The 23485-nt window shown below is 43.1% G+C and overlaps 1 long non-coding RNA gene across 1 annotated transcript in view; it reads left to right on the forward strand.

Annotated features, from left to right (window-relative positions):
• The first annotated feature begins 552 nt into the window (after positions 1–552).
• The window catches only part of LOC141134532 (uncharacterized), a 36730-nt gene continuing 13797 nt past the window's right edge, over positions 553–23485 (forward strand). Inside the window, exons 1-2 of the long non-coding RNA XR_012243190.1 lie at positions 553–1196; positions 7599–7665. This is a non-coding gene — a long non-coding RNA (uncharacterized lncRNA). The remainder of the gene's footprint in view (positions 1197–7598; positions 7666–23485) is intronic.

Raw genomic sequence — 23485 nt, forward strand, 5'->3', positions numbered from 1 at the left:
TGAAAAATTGATGGAGTACTAAATAAATTGTGGACATAGATTGTTCAAATCTCTGATGGTTCAGCAGCGACCAGCCAAGATTTGAAGTATGGGCAGGCTAATGTACCCAAGTTGATCGAAAGATCAACTTGGGTCTAACCAGCCTGTCAGTTTTGATATGTGATTAATACTAGCAGCTATTATGTCCCGCTGGAAGAACACACTAAAAAATGAAGAGTACAAAATCTGGTGCAGTGCTGCATAGAAAACAAATCAGCTGAAGTTAGAATCTGATTGGCTACCATGCATGGCTGGACCAGATTCTGAGTACAACCATCTGTGTTAGGGATATGCCCATCAATACTGACTGTATTGATGGTGATCTTCATCTATGGTTGGCTTGAGGATCACACGAACTGCATAAATTGCATATACACAAGTAGCGTATATACTTACGTTTTTCTTTGTGAACTGTGGGTATGAAACTGTCCCAGTCTGCATACAGAGTTTTGCAAATCTCATCTCAGCCTCTGTTCTTCCGGGTATTGTTCTTACATTCAGGAACCTGGCAGTCCCATATACATATTGCTTGGCACAGACTAGTCAAATCAGCTCCTCACTGTCGATTCCACTGTTCCAACGTCTGGGGGCCATGATGATAGATGTGTACAGATGGGCACACGGACATCAGACAGGAAACAGGAAGTAAGGAGGGGAGGAGCAAGAGGGGAAAAAATCTGCACAAAAAGCAATAGCGCACATCTGAACAGAAGACGCAATTTCAGTGCGGTTTCCATTGATGTTTATGGAGAGGAAATTTGCAACGCAACGCAGTAAACATGCACAGGACCCTTTTGGTTGCCAGATCGCATTTGCATAGCAATCGCAATGCATAGATGTGAACGACCGTTATTGAATGGGGTTTTGGATGACATGTGATTATAGGCTTTTTATAACGCATCAAATGCACAACAGACTTGCATCAGTGTGAACCGAGACTTAATGGACTTGGTCTTTTGGAGTTAGTGCCAGAAGCATGCAACTTTACCTCGTCTAGCTTGCTTGCATAAAATACTGATTACAAGTCTCCATTGACATCCCCTTTGTAAACTAAGCTGAGTTCAGTGCAACCTGTGGAACACATTATAAATATATAGCACTGATTGCGGTTTGACTTGTCACTCTGAAGGTGATAATCAATTTGCTTATGGTACATGGTAAGTACTTGGTGAAGCTTCTTGTGGATTGTTGTATTATTGTAGATCACTTGTAGTATATGAATTGGATAATCCCTATTAATCCTTTTACCCGCAGCCTGCTATATAGGAACATAGTGTAGTTGTAAATGGAGTATTAAAGGTTAATCCATGTAATCAGTGTATACTATATCCGTATAAAGAGTTTGCTGAGTATGCAATACTTGCCAATAATCCATCTCAAATATGAAGAGAATCTTTGGAAGCATTTACTTTTGTGCACTAAAGTTAACCATTGAAATCTTGCCTACCTTGGTGTGTTCAAGAACGTTTAAATCTGTATGCATTTGACTAATGCAATGTACAAGGTCTTAATTTTTGTTATAAAATAAAATTAGGATATTTAATGCACTATTTTATAAAACTGAGTTTTCTGTAATCTAATTCTATTTTGTTATGCTTTTATGTTCTCCCTTAACTGTGTGTTACCCTAAAAAAAAGGGGTCCTGTTCCTTTAAAGCATGTTATACAGCACAGTGCTTGTGCTGTGTAATTTGGCCACTTGTCTCACCTGAAATACCTGGCTGATCCTGCCAGCCCCCCCCCCCCGTAAACTGACCATGACATTTATCATGGCTGCTGAGCCCTGACACAGTGGTCAGATTACATGCCTCCATCATCAGCAGCTCTCCTCTGTCCTCCTGTCCCCCCCTCCCTGCCTCCCGCCTACTGCTGAAATTACTTTTAAATTTTCATACAATCCTCTGTGTTTGGTAATGTTACAGTAGGTGCGACAGTGTGTGTGCTTTTTAAAAATTGCCGTTCTATATCTTATTTCAGAGCACTGCTCACGTGACAGCCCACCTCTCTCCTACTCTCCTTCTCTCCTCCCCACCTCCTGACTTACGTCAGCGGGGAATTTTTGGCCCCTCCCGCTGTACAGTAGCTGTCAGATCGAGAGAGGAGAAAGGTGGCCGGTCACATAAGCGCCAAGTGGCACTAGGAAATAAGGAATAGAATGGCATTTTTTTTCAAATTCTTTATTTATATAAAAGAAAAAAACATAGTCATCACAACACATAGCAGCCAAAACAGACATAGATATAAGCTATTATAACATCGTCTGAGGTTGAGTAGCTTGATAGTAGATTAGTGTGACAGTTCTAGCAGTCAGGTAAGTTTCTCCCTTCAACAGATGAGGTGGTAATCATATACATTTCGTTCGCATCATGGGAGTGGACATTTCAGTTCTGTGTAGGGGAGAGCTATATTGTAAAGACGTACAATCACCCATAAGGGTGTCAATGTGGGTAATAATGAAACAGGGGGGGAAGAGGAGAGAAAGGAGGGAAGAGAAAAACAAAAAGGAGGGGGTGTCAGGGTGATGGAACACACAGTTGCAGCAGTGCAAATGATGGGAGGACTTTAATCCTCAGAGCAATTCTCCGGGAGGGACTTCCCTTCGTCCGAATATATGAACATGTTCCAGTGTGTCCACGTCTTCGAATATCGTTCCCTTTTATTTTGGGCAGTAAGTACCAGATCTTCCAGGGAATTGACGCTCTTAACCCTATTAAGCCACATGGCAATGGAAGGAGGATTGGGGTCTTTCCAACACAAAGCAACGCAGGCTTTGGCGGCGTTAGTCAAGTGTTGGAGGATTGATTTTTTTGTATTTCCAAATTGGCATTTTTGAGCAGTGGAGCAGGAAGAAGGCAGGATCCCTTGGAATGGGGAAGTCCATAAATTGCTGGGAAATCCTCTGTACCTCTGACCAATATTGTTGGAGCCTCGAACAGGACCAGAAGATATGAAGGCGGGTTCCCCTCTCTTCCCCACACCTCCAGCAACGCTCCGAAGCTCTGGGAAAGCACTTACTCAAAGTTGACGGGGTAAGGTACCAGCGCATCAGTATTTTATAGTTGGATTCCTGTGTATGCGTGCAGATAGATGACTTCAGGGAAAGGTAGATGATGTTTTGGCATTGTGTAGCTGTGAAGGTCCTATCAAAGTCTCTTTCCCATTTGCTGAGGCTCGGCAGGATAATGTCATCCAGGAGGGAAATGATCAGAGCATACATCTTTAATAGGGTGCGGGGGAGGGGGCGAATGGCATTTTTTTTTTTTATAAAGCACACAGACTGGGGGCACCTAACATTATCAAACACAGAGGATTGTATGAAAAGAACACAGTGGCTTAACAAACACCTTAAAGTAGTAGTAAGGTCATTGTTATAAAACTCGCTGGCAGGCAGGGTTTTTTTTATAACAGAAGAGACTTCTAGGGTCTCTTCTGTCATAAACCTCCCCCCTGCCTGTCAGCAATTAATGTGATCTGAGCCGCACATGTGCAGCTCAGACCACATTTATGGCGCGCTCTGTGTGCCGCTGCGATGTGATTCCCACAGGAGTGACATCCCTCTGGCATAGCCAATCAAGCACCTGAAGATTGCAAACCCGGAAGAAAGACTGGGCGAAGATGGGAGCTGCTGGGGACAAGGGAGAGTGGTGAAAGCGTAGTGCTGTAGAGTTGCATTTGTAGGCAAGTCTGTCATAATGCACTATTATAAAATAAAAACACAGAACACCTGGAGCGCTGTGAGTCTAGGGGCCAAGTAGAGTGCTCTGATAAGGAGTAATCAGATAAGTGGATCAGACCCAGTGCAGCCAGCACAGCATGGAAAGAGATGCGACAGTCAAAGAAAAAACACAAAATGCAGCGCTCTGAAAGAATGATCAAATAAATTCCAACATAGTACTGTATGCAAAAACAATGCTATTTATTCCATAAAGATAAAAAATGGTTGAGCAGTCAAAGTTTAAAGTAAATGCTAGTGAACGTTACCAGTGACCTCAGAGTGTATAAGGGGGAAACAATCATCGGCGAGGCTTACCTGGAGATGAGTTGACCATCAATCACCATGCAAGGAAATGGAGGGGAGAAAATTCAGTTCCCAGAGGGGGAGCATACTGGCTGCTGTCAAAACCTGCCAGCTCCAGGTGGATGCCACGGCTGGATGGTGGTCAGCAGGATGGATAGAAAGGTAACCTGTGTGATGTAAATGGCCCCAGAGGGAACAACCAAGCCAAGCAGGGTCGATATTCCCAGCACGCCTATTCATCACTGCTGTACTGGCGATGAAGGGGAAAGGTGTCCTGAAGTCAGTTGTGTAAGCGTTCACTGTTGCCATGACTTACATGTTTTGCACACATGCGTTTGTCAAAGTCCCGCTTTCTGTTGCCGTGACTTACATGTTTCACGCGCATGCGCTTTGCCAAAAGACTTTGACAAAGTGCATGCATGCGAAACATCTAAGTCATGGCAACAGAACAGTGGACACTTACACTACTGACTTCAGGACACCTTTCCCCTTCATCTCTGGCACAGCAGTGACATCACAGAGATTGCCTTTCTATCCATCCTGCTGACCACCATCCAGCCGTGGTATCCACCTGGAGCTGGCAGTTTTTGCCAGCAGCCAGTACACTCCCCCTCTGGGAACTGAATTTTCTTCATTTCCTTGGATGGTGATTTATGTTCAAACCATCTCCAGGTAAGCCTCCCGGATGTTTGTTTTCCCCTTATCCACTTTTAGGTCACTGGTAATGTTCACTAACATTTATTTTAAACTTTGACTGTTCAAACATTTTTTAACTTTATGGAATAAATAGCATTGTTTATGCATACACTATTATGTTGGAATTTATTTAATCATTCTGTCAGAGCGCTGCATTTTGTGTTTTTTATAATGTACTAGTATGCAGTGCATACAAGTACATTATGGCTTAAACCTGCTGGGTACCCATTTGTTAAAAAAAATATAGACTTAAAAAATACTGTAGCCCATATTTACACAAAATATAACAATCAATGGTACTATTCACAAGCAGTCATAAACCATTATATCAATAAATAATCCCAATAATGCCAAAAAAGTTAGTAATATGCCCATCAGGATGATCTGGAGCTTGTTAACAGCATTCTCCAGTTTTCCACTCGGTATACTTTACCAGAAAGCGTGTCTCCGTTTTCTTCTGTCCTATGGCTGCTGACACTGAGAAGCAATGTATATGTTCTCACAATATCAGCATTATCTAGTTTGCAATGTGTCAGGGAACCATGTGCCCAATATTCCTGGTCCACCAATTTTATTCTTTCCATATGGTCCCTGATATCTCGTATGCATCATATGCTCACTTGCATCGATCATTATATGCTCATCTATTTCCTGGCTTTTAGTGCTGCCTAAATATGCATGGCATCTAGTTTTTAAAAAAAACCCCACTGTCCAATTACCTTCACCCCCTACTTCTTGAAGGGGGAGAGGAATTTAGATTGAATTATTGTTTTCTCCTATATTTATGTTAATCGACCTTTCGAATTGGGACATTTGGGTGTATGTCTATCTTTGTATTTTGTAACTTTGTACTCTGGATATCTGGTATTAAGCGTATATATATATATATATATATATATATATATATATATATATAAGAAGGTTGTTGGATCAATTCAAGGGACAGATTGTCATATCCACATCCCTGAAAATTTAGTTAAAAAAAAATTAGAGAGAGCATCACTCCCCCATGAGGTGATGGGACAATGGATGATAATAAAATATTAATTTATTACAAAGTATACACAATATACAAATTTAATCAATGGTAGCATTAGGCCATATAGAAAGCTGACCAAAATTTATACTCAGTCTATAACTTTAGAGATGCTTGTATGTACAGTAAGCCGACGTGTTTCATAGACTTCTTGTCTGCTTCTTCTGGGCAGCTCAACATGCATCTAGATCAATATTGAAGTTACAAAAAGATAACATTAGTATCAATTACATTGTGCTCACCAAACTCTATGACATTAATTCTGTACTGACTGCATCATCAAAATAGAGTGAACGGACCCTCATCCGGTAATTAAACAGTGATGTCAGAGTCACTGCAACAGTCTGGTGGGCATCGGATCGTAAACCCCCCTCCTATCCAGACCAATTTTCAGCTTTCAGCGCTGACGCACTTTGAATGACAATTGCGCGGTCATACAACACTGTACCCAAATGAAATTTTTATCATTTTTTCACCACAAATAGAGCTTTCTTTTGGTGGTATTTGATCACCTCTGCAGTTTTTACTTTTTGTTAAAAAAATGTAAAAAACTGAATTATATTATATAATATATATAATATTATATATTATATAAAATATTTTTTTATATTGTGTTATAAAAAATTTAAAACAGGTAATTTTTCTCCCTCATTGATGTACGCTGATGAGGCTGTCAGCGTGAGTAGAAAAAAAAAAGATTACCGATCTTTTGTTTACATCATGTGATCAGCTGTCATTGGCTGACAGCTGATCACATGGTAAGGGGCCGGGACCGGCCCCTTACTTGGATCGGTGATCACCCGAGTCTCAGTGAATCGGTGATCACAGCGCAGCTCGGCCTCCCGGGAATTCATTCGGCCATAGCGCGGATGTGAAGTGGTTAAACCAATGATTATCTAAAGGATCAAACATATATATTGTTTTAACTAAATTTTCAGGGATGTGGATATGATAATCTGTCCCTAGAATTGATTCAACAACCTTCTTATATATATATATATATATATATATATATATATATATATATATATATATATATATATATATATTCTCATTGGGGTGGAAAGCCGTTTTCTCTCTGTTGGATCACATCTAGTATGAGGATACTATATGTTTAGTATATATATCTAATTGTCATGTTTTACTTATGATTATTTTCTTTCTTGATTTATATTTTTTGGATTTATTTGTTGTTGCAAGATATTTTAGTGATTGGCAATGTCACAGTTTTAGGGCCCTAATTGGGAAACTTTCTGGATTCTATGCAGAAAACTTGTACTCCACAACAGAGGTAGGACTTGATGTATTTTTCTTTAAACTTAAAAAATGAATGGAGAAAAAAATTTAACCTTGGGTGGCATGTGCAATTTTTTTGAGAGCGGGAGTGAATCCATTGGGTCTACGAGTACAAATCTTTTGATGTGATTGATGCCACTTTTCGTGAAAAATGGAAAAGAAATTTGACACAATGTTCTGCAACAATGATGGAACTATTGAATGACAAACATAGGCTAGATTTGGCAGATCTAGACAGGGACATTGAGACATTACGTTCCAGTCAGTTTGTTCAAAATCCTGACTGCAAAAAGAAAGAACAAATGGTAAAACATTGGAAAAATACAATAAAAATGTAGTGGTGAAAAAGGACTAAAAATTCTACAAGGATAAACTTGCTTTCTCAGGGGGCTATGCATACAGATGGCAGAAAGGGTCTATTAGTATGAGGTAAACCTTTTAGACAGAACCCTAATAAAGAAACACCAATGTATAGATCCGATTCTGACCTGTTTCCTCCTCTGTTTCTTCCCAGAGATCACACCATACAGCACACAAAGGAAATACTGTAAAGGGACGTGCATGGAAAGGTGGTAATGTTGGTGGGTATGACACATAAGGTGGCACTAATAAGAAGTGTATTGTTTCACCTCAGGCACCCCCTCCAGGACCAAAACATAGGGGAAATATTGGGACACCAGTAGCTACACATGGTGAATCGGTGACGGGCACAACCCTGATGTCGATATTTGGGGATGAGAATAATGTTAATCCAAATACATATAAAGAACAAGGAGCAACCCCAAAAGCCAATCAAACAAAACAAATTACTAGCATTACTAGCTCATAATTGGCACTTCCTCGCATTGTTTCTAAATACATATCAGACCAACAGGAGATCTCGTTCTGTAAAAGATAGTTTGGTGCATAGCCACTACTCATCCCCAGAAGTGCTGGAGGGAGCAGTGGGAGGTAAGGGGACCTATAGATGTGGTGGCTGTGACCAATGCTCCTGGATTAGGGAGGGTGATGGCTGCCCACTACCTAGAGGCAGTTACCTCAAATCCAGGACATATGCTGATTGTCGCACCATAGGGGTGGTTTGGCTATGTGTATTTGTGGCGCTTTTTACATCAGAAAGACTCAATGGATCTCGATGTGGGCCTACTATATACTCCAATTTGCAAGCACGTAGGTCTTAACCATAGCTATGAGCCCTCAGTTGTTTCATTTTTTGTCCTAGAAGTAATTCCCCCTCAAGAATGGGGAGGGGACTTTGACAAAAAGATCCTACAACAGGAGGCCAAGTGGATATATAATCAGAGAGCTACTAGCCCCCCAGGAATGAATACAGCACTTTCTTTTAAACCATTCCTGTAGAGATGCATTAACATCTATTTGCTAGGATGTGTTTATACCCTTGCCGGAATTTCAGACTAAGTCACATGGGACTCTCATGTTTAAAAATCACTATTACTGTAACTTCCACAAACCTACTACTATTATTATTTTTTGTTTTGTTTTTAGTGTTTGTGATTTCGTTGTGTGAGATATATGTTTTTAATACTACTAATAATTCTGTTATTTGCTCGTTGCGACTGTTTTGCGTCATCGGGAGTGGGCTGGCCCTCGTCTGGTATGGTTAGTTAATGTGGCGTTTGAGTGCCCCTTGTGGACGAGGAGGATCCCTTCTCCTCTGCAGCCTTCTGCCTATATCATCTTGGCAGATGGGTGGCACTTTGTGCATAGCTCTCTGACTGCAGTCTATGACGCAGCTGATGGCTTGGCGCATGCGCTCTATACAGGGGCACCCGCGCCGGAAGTGACGTCGATGAGCTGTATCCGGTTCAGTCATTTCCGGCAGGATCATGTCCTATAAAAGCGGAAGTGACAGTCAGAGGCAGTGGGCAGAGGCAGTGGGACACTGACGGCGAGGCATGGATCCGAGATTGAGAAATACTTGGACGTTGTTCATCATATTATATTATATTATGCAGCATATCTCTGTAATACCAAGGTAACTAGCATTGAACCGTAACCACTCCTTATAATCACGCTTAGATAGTTATGATATTGGCCCTAACCACTCCTTATAATCACGCTTAGGCATTTAATATATTATGATGTATAATGAAATAATTTATTGTGCAAACCACAACTTGCAGGTCATTCATCAAAATTGTTATACAAATACAGAACTCTGGTTACAGACATATCTCAGAATATTCCATCTGAGTTTAGTACAATATATTTAAAATACAAAGTTAATCATGAATGTGGATGTGCAGAACAAAATATTCTTACTCTCGTGTAGAATCCATAGGTGTTGTGATGCTCTACTGAGGGACTTTGCAGCTGCTTCTGCATCATGCTTCTAGCGTCCTTTATTGGAGCTCAAAATTTCACACAAAACTATAGTATATACTGCTTGATATGACCAGCCTCCTGATGCAATAAAGAGAAAAAAACGTAACAACTCGTTTATTCATATGCTGTCAAAATAATCAATGGACTATGAGGTTGATTTACCAATGGCTCAAAGACTGTACACTTTGCAAGAGAATATGCACTTTCCAATGGAATTTAAGCTTAGCTTAGTGAATGCGGTGAAAATTCACTTTGCAAAGAATACCCAATCACGTGCAAGGAAAAGTAAAAAAAAACAAAAAAAAAACAGCATTTTTGATAGCACGTGATTGGATGTTGGAAGTCCGAACCAGACCAGAATCAGAATCATTTATTATCATTTTACAATAAAACATTATAAATCAAAATGCAGATGCAGCCTCCTCATATAAAAGACATCACATATCTCACATGGACATTATCTTCAAAAAAACAACACACACATTGCATGATAAATATATACTGCATATTTAATTGAAACCCTAAAAAGCCTCTAGCTTTCAACAAATGTACAAAGTCCAAAGAGCTTAAAGTGAATGTAAATTCTCATTTAAAAAAAAAAATAATAACAAACATAGCTACATAGTAGGTGAGGTTGAAAAAAAGACACAAATCCATCAAGTCCAACCTAAGTGTGTGATTATATGTCAGTATTACATTGTATATCCCTGTATGTTGCGGTCGTTCCGCTGCTTATCTAATAGGTTTTTTAAACTATCGATACCCCCCGCGCTTAAACCACCGCCTGTGGAAGGGAATTCCACATCCTTGCTGCTCTTATGCCGCATACACACGATCGGACATTCCGACAACAAAATCCTGTATTTATTTCCGACGGATGTTGGCTCAATCTTGTCTTGCATACACACGGTCACACAAATGTTCTTGGAAATTCCGAACGTCAAGAACGCGGTGACGTACAACACGTACGTTGAGCCGAGAAAAACGAAGTTCAATAACCAGTGTGGCTCTTCTGCTTGATTCCGAGCATGCATGGAATGTTGTGCGTCGGAATTGTGTACACACAATCGGAATTTCCGACAACGGATTTTGTTGTCGGAAAATTTGAGAACCAGCTCCCAAATTTTTGTTGTCGGAATTTTCCTACACACGGTCGGAATTTCCGACAACAACCTCCCATCGAACATTTGTTGTCGGAAATTCCGATCGTGTGTATGCAGCATTACAGTAAAGAACCCTCTACGCAGTTTAAGGTTAAACCTCTTTTCTTCCAATTTTAATGAGTGGCCACGTGTCTTATTAAACTCCCTTCCGCAAAAAAGTTGTATCCCTATTGTGGGGTCACCAGTATGATATTTGTAAATTGAAATCATATCCCCTCTCAAACGTCTCTTCTCCAGAGAGAATAAGTTCAGTGCTCGCAACCTTTCTTTATAACTAATATCCTCCAGACCCTTTGTTATACTTACCTCCTCTGTGCAGTTGGTTTTGTACAGAGCAGTCCGGATCCTCCTCTTCTCGGGTCCTTCTTTGCTGCTCCTGGCCCCTCCCTCCTATCGAGTGCCCCCTCAGCCAGCAGCTTTCTATGGGGGTACCCGAGCCGAGCTCCGTGTATCCACTCAGACATGGAGCCCTGACCCGGACCGCCCCCTCTCTCCCCTGATTGGTTGACTTTTATTGACAACGCTGCTGTGTCTCAGCCAATCAGGAGGAGTGTCCCAGATGGCTTAGACATTCGTAAACATTGCTGGAGAGAGAAGGGGCTCAGGTAAGTAATTAAGAAGTGCTGGGGTGGCTGTTACACACATGTGTTTTTTTATCGTATTGCATAGAATGCATTAGGATAAAAAAAAACCTTTTACCTTTACAACCACTTTAACCACTTCAATACAGGGCACTTTCACCCCCTTCCTACCCAGGCCAATTTTCAGCGCTGTCGCATTTTGAATGACAATTGTGCGGTCATGCAACACTGTACCCAAACAACATTTTTATCATTTTTTTCCCACAAACAGAGCTTTCTTTTGGTGGGATTTGATCACCACTGTTTTTTTTATTTTTTGCTAAACAAATAAAAAAAGACTGAAAATTTTGAAAAAAAAAGTTTTTCTTAATTTCTATTATAAAATGTTGTGAATAAGTAAGTTTTCTCCTTCACTGACAAGCACTGATGAGGCTGCACTGATGGGCACTAATATGCAGCACTAAAGGGCACTGATAGGCGGCACTGATGGGCACTGATAGATGGCAACGTGAAGGAAGATGATCAACATTAGAACCAAGCAATTAACATTTGCAGGAGAATGACTTGGTAACATTAAAGATAAAAACATAAACTATATCAACTAATATAAAAAATCATATCCATCATCTTCAATTTATATTCATTTGGCAGCCTCCATTTCTACAACAAACTTTTTAAACCCGCACTGAATAAATTTGATTAGTATAAATCAGTATAGATCAGCTCATAGTATAAAAAACACAATAAAAACAAAACAAATTATGTTGTTTGAAATGCTATAAATAGTGACTGCCTGGCACTTTACCTAAAACAATTTAACCGAATGACTAAATTCCCAGAGCACACAATCGAAATGCAAAAAATTAAAATAATCAATGTATGCTTCCTTCAAGGACTTCCTGTCTGACAATACATAGGCAAAGAAACAAATCATTAAAAAATGGTGCCATTTATTTTTAATAGCTTGATTAGATGGAAGAACATGGCCTTTAAAAATCTAAACAATTTTTAAAAAGCACAAAATGATTGACTGCTTATTCCAATTTGATGCAAACACATTTTCCTTTTACTTATTATTGCCCAGTGTGCAGCTTATTTATAAAATGAGCAGGAGCAAAGAAAAGTTAACTGGGTCACCTTACAGGCACCGTTTAGTGCATTTTTTTTGCATTCAATCCTGCAGAGCAGTATAGCACAGGTGAAATGGACAGGCTTCTATCCCCAGGTGCGCACAGTCTTACAGACCTTCTGTTATGGGGCTAGAGAAAGTAAACAATGGACTACAAGGGCAGCCAGTAACATCACTGTTTTAATGTGGGCATGATCTGTAATGTCGCGTACACACGGTCGGACTTTTCAGCTACAAAAGTCCGACAGCCTGTCCGACAGACTTTCGACGGACTTTCGACGGACTTGCGGCGGACTTTCTAACGAACAGACTTGCCTACACACGATCACACAAAAGTCCGTCGAATTCTTACGTGATGACGTACACCAGACTAAAATAAGGAAGTTGATAGCCAGTAGCCAATAGCTGCCCTAGCATGGGTTTTGTCCGTCAGACTAGCATACAGACGAGCGGATTTTTCGACCGGACTCGAGTCCGTCGGAAAGATTTGAAGCATGTTTCAAATCTAAAGTCCGTCGGATTTGAGGCTGAAAAAGTCCGTTGAAAGCCCGGAGAAGCCCACACACGATCGGATTACCAGCCAGCTTTAGTCCGTCAGCGTCCGTTGGACTTTTGTAGAAGAAAAGTCCGACCGTGTGTACGCGGCATAAGTCCTTCTGACCCAGTGGCAGAAGGCACTTGTAGTCTTTTTATTTCTAGATCCCTGTGAATGAATGACAAGGCTGTAGGGACAGAGCCATGCACAGCTGTGCTAGATTAAAAAAAACGTGACACTGCAGAGAAAACACCCCACAATTCAGGTAATTTGGTTGGGTGGTTTTAGGGTGGGGGGTTGGGAATGCAACTTTGTTTCCTGGTACAACCTAAATAAGGGTGTAACATGAAAGATGGTTGTAAAAGTGGGGTATATCTGTAAACGATCAATTAGATACTTATTATAATTTCTAAACTGTACATAACATCTTGGTTTTTTTTTTTGGTTATATGATTACTTTCTTTAGCATCTTCTGCATCATTTTTAAGAGTTATCATAAAGCGTTACACAGCAGACAGCAACATTGTCAGTCTGGGGGGAGAGTCATGTTAAATGTATGAGCAGTTTTAGATCCACTATAAAATTTAAGCCAAATGTCAGCTCACACTTTATAATCAGTTACAGCAAACAGTACTTATTTTCCTTTTGGGATAAAAGTTTTGCATTAATCAATAAAAGCAGATCATTTAAATGACCTCTGCCAGTGTTAAAGCAGCGTTCCACCCAAAAGTGTAACTTCCGCTGATTTGTCTCCTCCCCGTCCGGTGCCACATTTGGCACTTTTGGGGGGGGAGCCGATACCCGTCTTTGACAGGTATCCTGTTCCCACTTCCGGGAGTCCGGGCCGCGGCCCATGACGTTACCACTCAGCTCCCTCCTCCTCCCCCTGCCGGTGGGCCAGTAGGAGAGAGGAGCGGAGCCTCACTCATGCGCAGTAGGGTTCTCGGCGTGAAGCCGTAAGGCTGGGTTCCCTTACCCGCAATGGAGGTGGCATGCACCCGACAGCTGATTGAAACATCAGCTGCGGTGCCGACATCATTGGACTCCAGGACAGGTAAGCGTGCTATTAATAAAAGCCAGCAGTTGCAGTATGTGTAGCTGCTGGCTTTTATTGTTGTGGTCTGTCTCATCCATGTAAACTGATGCATTCTGCTGGAGAGATGGAGAGCTTGTACCTATGAAAAACAACAGACCTACTGAATGGTTCACCAGATAAGAATAGAAGAAAGGAAGCCAAAAAAGGAAACAAATGAAGCCGTCACATCTAAGAATTAGTAAGCTGCATGTTAATAAATGTTTACTTTTGGGTTTAATACTGCTTTAAAATATTATTTTACCAAAATTCTATATATTACTATGAAACACTTCCTGTCCCAACCCATGTTTGTGCTACTGTAGTGCACCCCCTAAGGAGCTGCAAGTAAAATGGGATCACCCACCCTGCACAGCCAGGCACACCAAATCTTCACAGGCATGCTTGAGTCAGAGAACAGTCTATTAATTTGTTTTTTCCTTTTTTTACAGGGTAATCATTTGGATAGGGATGGAAAGTTTTGGGATACCCATTTAACTTCAACAATAAACTTCAGGGACAACTCTTTCTTTATACAGTCACTATATACAGGTGATACTCGAAAAATTAGAATATCGTGCAAAAGTTCATTTATTTCACTAATGCAACTTAAAAGGTAAAACTAATATATGAGATAGACTCATTATATGCAAGGCAAGATAGTTCAAGCCATTATTTGTCATAATTGTGATGATTATGGCTTACAGCTCATGAAAACCCCAAATCCACAATCTTAGAAAATTATAATATTACATGCAATTAATAAAACAAGGATTGTACATAGAACAATATCGGACCTCTGAAAAGTATAAGCATGCATATGTACTCAGTACGTGGTTTGGGCCCCTTTTGCAGCAGTTACCGCCTCAATGCGGCGTGGCATGGAAGCTATCAGCCTGTGGCACTGCTGAGGTGTTATGGAAGACCAGGATGCTTCAATAGCGGCCATCAGCACTTCTGCATTGTTCGGCCTCATGTCTCTCATCTTTTTCTTGGCAATGCCCCATAGAGTCTCTATGGGGTTCAGGTCAGGCGAGTTTGCTGGCCAATCAAGCACAGTAATCCCACGGTCACTGAACCAGGTTTTAGTGCTTTTGGCAGTGTGGGCAGGTGCCAAGTCCTGCTGGAAAATGAAGTCAGCATTCCCATAGAGCTCATCTGCGGAAGGAAGCATGAAGTGCTCCAAAATCTCCTGGTAGACAACTGCGTTGACCCTGGACTTAATGAAGCACAGTGGACCAACACCAGCAGATGACTTGGCTCCCCAAAGCAACACAGACTGTGGAAACTTCACACTGGACTTCAAGCATCTTGCAGTGTGTGCCTCTCCATTCTTCCTCCATACTCTGGGTCCTTGGTTTCCAAAGAGGACCTTGGACCACTGAGCAACAGACCAGGTCTGTTTTTCTTTAGCCCAGGTAAGACGCTTCTGATGTTGTATGTTGTTTGTTGGCTCGACAAGAGAAATACGACATTTGAAGCCCATGTCCAGAATCCGTGTGTGGTAGCTCTTGATGCACTGACTCCAGCCTCAGTCCACTCCTTTTGAAAGTCCCCAACACTTTTGAATGGCCTTTTCCTGACAATCCTCTCCATCCCTGCTGCTTGTGCACCTATTTCTTCCACACTTTTCCCTTCCACATAACTTTCTATTAATGTGCTTTGATACAGCACTTTGGGAACATCCAACTTCTTTTGCAATTACCTTTTGAGGCTTTCCCTCCTTATTGAGGGTGTCAATGATGGTTTTCTGCACAACTGTCAGGTCAGCAGTCTTTCCCATAATTGTGATTCCTACTGAACCAGACTGAGACCATTTAAAGGCTCAGGAACCCTTTGCAGGTGTTATGGCTTAATTAGCTGATTAGAGTGGGACACTTTGAGCCTAGAATATTGCACATTTTCACAATATTCTAATTTTCTGAGATTGTGGATTTGGGGTTTCCATGAGCTATAAGCCATAATCATCACAATTATGACAAATCACGGCTTGAACTATCTTGCTTTGCATGTAATGAGTCTATCTCATATATATTAGTTTCACCTTTTAAGTTGCACTAGTGCAATAAATGAACTTTTGCACGATATTCTAATTTTTCGAGTATCACCTGTACAGCTCTATGTACAGCTCCACTTTTGCCTCCAGCACTCACTTGCTTGCAGAACCCAGCTGGAACACTGTGAAGATCTGACAGTCACTCAGTCAGATTAACCACTTCAGCCCAGGAAGAATTTACCCCCTTCCTGACCAGAGCGCTTTTTGCGATTTGGCACTGCATCGATTTAACTGACAATTGCGTGGTCGTGCGACGTTGCACCCAAACAAAATTGATGTCCTTTTTTTCCCACAAATAGAGCTTTCTTTTGGTGATATTTGGTCGCCTCTGCAGTTTTTATTTTTTGCGCTATAAACAAAAAAAGAGCGACAATTTTGAAAAAAACACAATATTTTGAACTTTTTGCTATAATAAATAGACCCATTTTAATTTAAAAAAAAGCTAATTTTTTTCTCAGTTTAGGCCAATATGTATTCTTCGACATATTTTTGGTAAAAAAAATTGCAATAAGCGTATATTGATTGGTTTGTGCAAAAGTTATAGCGTCTAGGCTGGCTCGCGCAGGGGAGTCAGCCTATAACTGTGGCAGCTAGTCGGGAAGCGGTTAAAGCAATGGCCCATTACAGGCAGGAACCAGAGGCCCTTTGGTTGTGTAGCAGTTTGAGTGTCCAGCTTGCATCACTCCTGTGGCTACTGATCCCAGCACCACCTCTTCAGGCACTGCCAAGCCGCCTGGCTGTAGCTGTCCTTTTCACTAGCCCTCCAGGCTAACGTTTCCCCACAGTCCTCCGGACTGACACTAACCAGCCCACCTGAATGACTCTCAGGAGATCTCCCAGCTGTGCTGACCTTCTCCTGCTGTCCTCTCTCCTTGCTGCCGTGCCTTCAGGAAGGGCTTCCTCCATGTGTGCACAGCCAGGCACACCAAATTTCCACAGCACATTTGAGTCAGGAAACAGTCCAACAAATTTGTTTTTTTTTGTTTATTAAGGGTATTCAACTTGGATAGGCATAGGGGTACTATGGGATGCCCACTTGACTTTTCAGAAAAAGCAACTCTTCAGAGACACAACTATATACAGTTCATATATACACTTCTCTTCTGTATCCAGCACAAAACTTGCTTGCAGAACACTCAGGCCCAGCTAGGACACGTTTCTGGGGATCTGACAAGGCACTCAGCCAGATCCAGTAGAAGTCCTTTACAAGCAGGGATCATGGGCCCCTTTAGTGTGTAGAAACATCCCAGTGTCCAGGTGCCCTCCTGTGGTTACTGATCCCAGCACCACCTCTTCAGGCACTGCCAGCCCACATGTCTGCAGCTGCCCCTTTCACTATCCCTCCTGGCTATTCCTCCACAGTCCTCCCAGACTGACTCTACAACCATCTCAGACTTCACTCCTCATTCCTCTTAGGCTGCCACTCAGTCCTCCCCAACTGTCTCACTCACCAGCCACCCAGCTGTCTTCTCCTTGCAGATCTCCCAAACATGCTCGCTGGCTCCTGCTGTCTTCACACCTGCCACTGGACTGGACTCCTCCTTGTGTTGTCAGAGGATCCCTCCTGCATTTGAGCTCCCAGGCCCGAGGACACCCCCCCAGACTAGGGGGCTACCCTCAAGGGCCTACCGACAGTCTGCTCAGCACTCCATCTCCAGCTTACACCTGAACTCAACTGCCCCTGCTAGCCTGACCCTGAGTATTTAAGAGGTCCCTCCCCCTGCCAGCCCATTTGGCTGGGGATTGGTTGGGGCCCTCATAGATACTGCAGGCAGCTCCTCCTAACCTCTTTCCTTTTCTTCTGGACATTTCTCCAGAGTTCCAGCAAGTAGGGGGAGGTAACAGAGGTGCTGCCTGATGAGTCATTCCAGCCTCCCTGAGTCACTCACCCTGACCCAGATTTAAAACACACAGGCTTGGCTTCCAGCCAAGCCAAGCCAAGCCAAGCAATTTACCTACACTACACAAAAAACCTATGTACAACCTAGCACTCTACACTAGAGGGTGCTACATGTGTTTTGGCATAATCCTTCCAACTCCCAAGCCCGGCCCGAAGCCACCCCCCCAGACTAGGGGGTACCCTCAGGGGCCACTGACAGCCTCCTAAGCATTTCATCTCCATCTTCCACCCAACTGCCCCTGCTGGCATGGCCCATGTCTATTTATGAGTTAAGCTCTCCCCCCTGCCAGACCAATGCTGGGGATTGACCGAGGCCTCATAAATATGTATGGCAGCCCCTCTTTACTCCCACCCTCCAGCTCTGGAAGTTTCTACAAACTTTCAGACCAGGGGAAAGTGCCAGAGAGAGCTGCCAGATGAGTCATCCAGCCCCTGAGTTACTGAACCCTGACCCAGATTTATAGCTCAGGCTTAGCCCTGAGCTAAAACAAATTTTTATCTGCACTAACAACAAACCTATCCACATTTAGTGAGGCAAGGCAATGTTATTATAATGGGAAAATTCAACTATCTAGATATCAACTGGGCAGAAGGAACTGCTCACTCATCTAAGGCCTGCCATTTCTTAAATGTCTTGCAGGACAATTTCACGGGTCATTTGGTGAATGCACTGACAAGAGATAATGCATTATTAGATCTACTGATTACAAATAACACAGACCTGATCACAGATGTGGATATATGGGGCAACTTCGGGAAAAACACCGATCAAAAGGTAACTAATTACATTCAGTATAAATCACAGGAAAAGGAAGCATGAGATTAGTACAAGAATGCTGAATATAAAAAGAGCCAACGTCTCTAAACTGCGCTCCGTACTGCAAGACATTTAATTGTATAAAATCCTAAGAACAATGAACATTGGCCATGTATTGACCAGTATATTCCAACGGGCAATAGGAGCTAAGAGTAAACCTTCATGGCTAAACTATAACGTTAAAATGATATTCGCATATAAATGAGAAACAAATGGCCTTCAAAAAGATAAGACTGAGGGGTCACTGTCAGCAGTTCAACACTACAAGGACTGCAACAAGAAGTGCAAGAATGCAATCAGGGCAGTTAAAATAGATCACGAAAGGCACATAGTAGATGAGAGTAATACAAATCCTAAGAATTTTTTTTTTATATATTAACAGTAAGAAAGCAAGTTTCCCCCATAAGGGAAGATCAGTTAAAGTTGGTTACAAAAGACACTGAGAAGGCATCTGTAATAAATGCATCTATCTCCTCAGTTTTACAAAGGGAAAGGAGGGGTATAGTATCCAAAACTGTACTGTTAACACGTCACAGAATGTACACTTGTGGCTAAGTCAGTGCCAGAAATAGACTTGAAAACCTCAACACAAATCACCAAGACCAGATTGTTACACCCAAGAGTCCTTAACCACTTCCCATCTGGCCTATAGCAGATTGACGGCTGGGTGGTGGTTCTGTTATCCTGACTGGGAGTCATATGACGTCCAGCAGGATAACATACCATCGCGCGCCGATCACTAGTACGCCGCATCTCCGATCATGGTATGGATTTTTTTTTTTTTTATATATTTTTTTTGTGTTTTTTTTTTTTTTTTTTTTTTTTACACTTTTTTTGTAACCGTAACTTTTGTAACTGTAACCGGTTCCAGGTTCGGGTCTCTCAAAATGCGATGGCATCTTGGGTGACCCTGTGTTAGTGTGCCTAATCTGTGCAATGCTGTACGCTAATACTCAACTAGTGTATGGTAGCATTCAAAACATTCACCAATGCAAAGACCAGGATTGTCAGGACAAGAGGGACAATAATAGTGGGTGTCACGCCTATATACGCGCTTGCTGCAGACACAACATCTTTTTTGGGGGGATTAGTTGGTTAGGGGTACTCGGGAGGACATAAAGAAAATGCCTCTCATGCAGCCGACTGCATTTAGTTGGGGATGTGAATGGGGGAAGTACGGGTGCTGCAGAAGTGGTGGGTTCCCAATTAGGATTGGCGAATGCAGCAGGAAGGGCACTATGGGCACGACAGGCCTGTGTTTGTCTTCTTCTTGGTGGCAGCGGGACACTACTTGTGCTTGCCACCTCACCAGCTTGAACTGCACTTATGGGACTCGCCACGTCACCAAGTGTTACTGCAGTGCTGGTTTGACTACGACCGGGGTGTACTAGGCCGCTGGTGCTTGCCAGTTCACCAAAACGCTACCAAAAAAACTGTTAGCGATCGCAGGGATCAGGCCTGACCCTGCGAACGCTGCAGTTATGCGTTTAGTGTTTTGTAAGTGACAGCGATCGATCGATACTGCACTTGGGTGGGCTGGGCTGGGCGGAGGGGCAAAACGCAGGTGCTAGCAGGTATCTGGGCTGATCCCGCTAACACTGCATTTTTGGGAACCCTAAACTGCTGGGGACGCTAGTATAGATCTGATCGGATCAGATATTGATCCGTTCAGATACTATACCACTAAGGGAGGTGTACGGTGCGTGCATGGGTGTTATCGCTACTGGCACTAACCTGACGCTGTCTGGGGCTGGTGCTTGCCAGTTCTCCAAAACGCTACCAAAAAAAACTGTTAGCGATCGCAGGGATCAGGCCTGACTCTGCGAATGCTGCAATTATGCGTTAAGTGTATTGTAAGTGACAGTGATCGATCGATACTGCACTTGGGTGGGCTGGGCTGGGCCGGGCGGAGGGGCAAAACGCAGGTGCTAGCAGGTATCTGGGCTGATCCCGCTAACACTGCATTTTTGGGAACCCTAAACTGCTGGGGACGCTAGTATAGATCTGATCGGATCAGATATTGATCCGTTCAGATACTATACCACTAAGGGAGGTGTACGGTGCGTGCGTGGGTGTTAGCGGTACTGGCGCTAACCTGACGCTGCCTGGGGCGACGCAGACCCTATCTGACCCTAAAACCTAACTTAAATCACCGCCGGGCGATTAGGGGGCTAAACCTTTATTCGGTAATAAACGGCGGGTGCCCTGACACTATAAAAAATAATCGAACTAACCAGCGTCACTCGTAACAGTTATACGGTGATCACTGGTGAAGGGGTTAACTAGGGGGCAATCAAGGGGTTAAAACCTTTATTAAGTAGTATATGGGGGTCCCTGACGCTATAAAACGCTGACGGCGAACCTATATATTTACCTCCCTAACTAGTGTAGCACTAACTCTCGGTGGAGCTGCTGGTTTAAGTGGGCTGTTACCTTCACTCTCGATACCTCTGTTTCACCGGCACCGGGTCTAGGGTTCCGTTGAGTTTACCTCTGGACGATATAAGCACCAACACCCGAGTATGCTTTCAATGCTTTATTGAACCAAGTAATGAAGGAAGCAGCAGGAAAGAGGCAGGAGGAAAACTGCAGGGAAGCTCAAATACCCCTCCCCAGGTCTCTCTAGAACATCCTTTAAGGTTGAATACTGTAATTGAATGCAATCCCCTTTTGCGGGACACGATCTATGCTCGCCTGGATAGGCCTCTCTCACTTGGCTAGCAGCCAGTACGTAGCACGAACAAAAGTCTCTGCCACAGACTTGCTTGAAATAAACCCGTACGATCCTCTGCCACAGGATGTATTGGTTCACGATTAATGTCAGACACAGTACTTGGACCTCTAAGCCAACCCGGCAGTACCATGTAATAAGACTACTTCAGGATACGTCCTCCAAACGAGTCACCAGGCCCCTCTCCAGACCAGCACTCTGCATGATCCTTCCATGACGGGTCCTCCCCTGGGATCTTCTCGGTTGTCCAGCTTCTTCACTCTGGATAGACAGCTCGGGACCATTCCTCGGCTGCTGTGGTAGGCCCCAGACAGGCTTCTGGGCCCACCCACATGCCGCAGTGACGCGGGCCTCAGGAACGGAGGACCACGAGGTGGTACTCTAACACATACCTGTCGGCCAGGAAGGCCAGCAGGTGGCTGAAAACGAACCCCTAAACATGGCGTCTGTCCCATAAATACCCTCACCCAGAATGCAACTCGGAGGACCACCTCCACCGAGTTGTCTCCGGGACAGAGTAGCACTCATCCGCTTTAACACGTTGCTTTTCCAACACCCGCCGATGGTGACAACGACACCCACTGGCACATTGTGGAACCACACGCAACGTCAGCCAAGCTGGAACAGTGGCGAATCTAACTTCCTATAACAAGCAATTCACTAAATTTACCTATCAGACGGTAGATCACAAATCTACCAGCGCTACACTAGCGTCACCAGTGACACTAATACGGCGATCATAAAAATGATCGCTTAGTGACACTGGCGACAGGGGGTGATCAAGGGGTTAAAACTTTATTAGGGGGGGTTAGGGGGGTACCCTAGACCTAAAGGGGGCTAACACTAACTGCCCTACCACACTAACTGTCACAAACTGACACCAATGCAGTAATCAGAAAAAAAGAAAAACTGCTTGGTGTCAGTGTGACGGGGGGGGTGATTGGGGGTGATCAGGGGGTTATGGGGGGTGTAAAGTATGCCTGGCGTGTTCTACTGTGTGTGTGTGTGTGTGTGTGTGTTGTGCACTCACTTGGATGTCTTCTCTCCTCGGCGCCGGAATGGAAAATACCGAGCCGAGGAGAGATGACATCACTTCCTCTGCTGCTGTTTACTATAGAGGAGCAGAGGAAGGATTTCATTGGCTGGGAGCAATCGCGAGGGGGGGGGCACGAATGGATGGCCTCCCCCTCACCTCTCATCGCTCCTGGACAGAAGCCGACCGCCTCAGGCATGGGGGGGTCCGATCGGACCCCCCACCCACGGGAGGCAGATCACGTACAGGTACGTGATTTTGCCTGCCCGTGCCATTCTGCTGCAGTATATCTGCGTGAGGCGGTCGGCAAGTGGTTAAGAAGTACTCTACATGTGGACACTTCACTTTCCCTCCTAAGTGTATTAACACCTTTAATATTTGACCCTCATCACAAAGGTCAGATAGCATGGACCTTCAAACTAAAAAACAGGTATTCAGGCTCCACATTAAACACCATTAGCAGGAATGGATATCTCTCCAGACTGGACTCCTAGCTTGTAATTACAGGATTAGTGGGTGGAAAGCGTCAAGCTGAGTCTCTCACATAAATGAGACTAAAAGAAAACAGAATAGAGAATATAGTGCTCACCGTTGCATTTATTTATAAAAACAATCACAGATATATTGCATTCACATTCTTCAATAGTCACTGGGCTCAAATACAAAATGGCAAATTGCTGAGAAAGCTCATTTGCAATTCTAGTCACAAGACACCAGCTGACCGACATAATATTCCTGCACGCAGCCACAGCATTCGACCAAGATCACAAAGCTCCTACCTACTGGTTTTGTTGCAATGATGTCATCAGGGACACAATTTGTGCTTAAAGAAGACAAACTTCCTTTTCCTCGGTTTTGTGTGTGTGAAAATAGTATGATTCACATAGAATGCATTATGGTAAAAATTGTCCTGCCTTTAGAACCACCTTAAATATACTGTAAATGTGGAACAACACATTTACTGACTGCTTTTTGACAGTAGAGACTAAAGTTTGCCAATACAGCTTTGATTTTAAAGGAGTTGTAAAGGCAGAAGGT

This window comes from Aquarana catesbeiana, linkage group LG03, assembly GCF_042186555.1.
Source record: "Aquarana catesbeiana isolate 2022-GZ linkage group LG03, ASM4218655v1, whole genome shotgun sequence".
In the NCBI taxonomy this organism is placed as follows: Eukaryota; Metazoa; Chordata; class Amphibia; order Anura; family Ranidae; genus Aquarana; species Aquarana catesbeiana.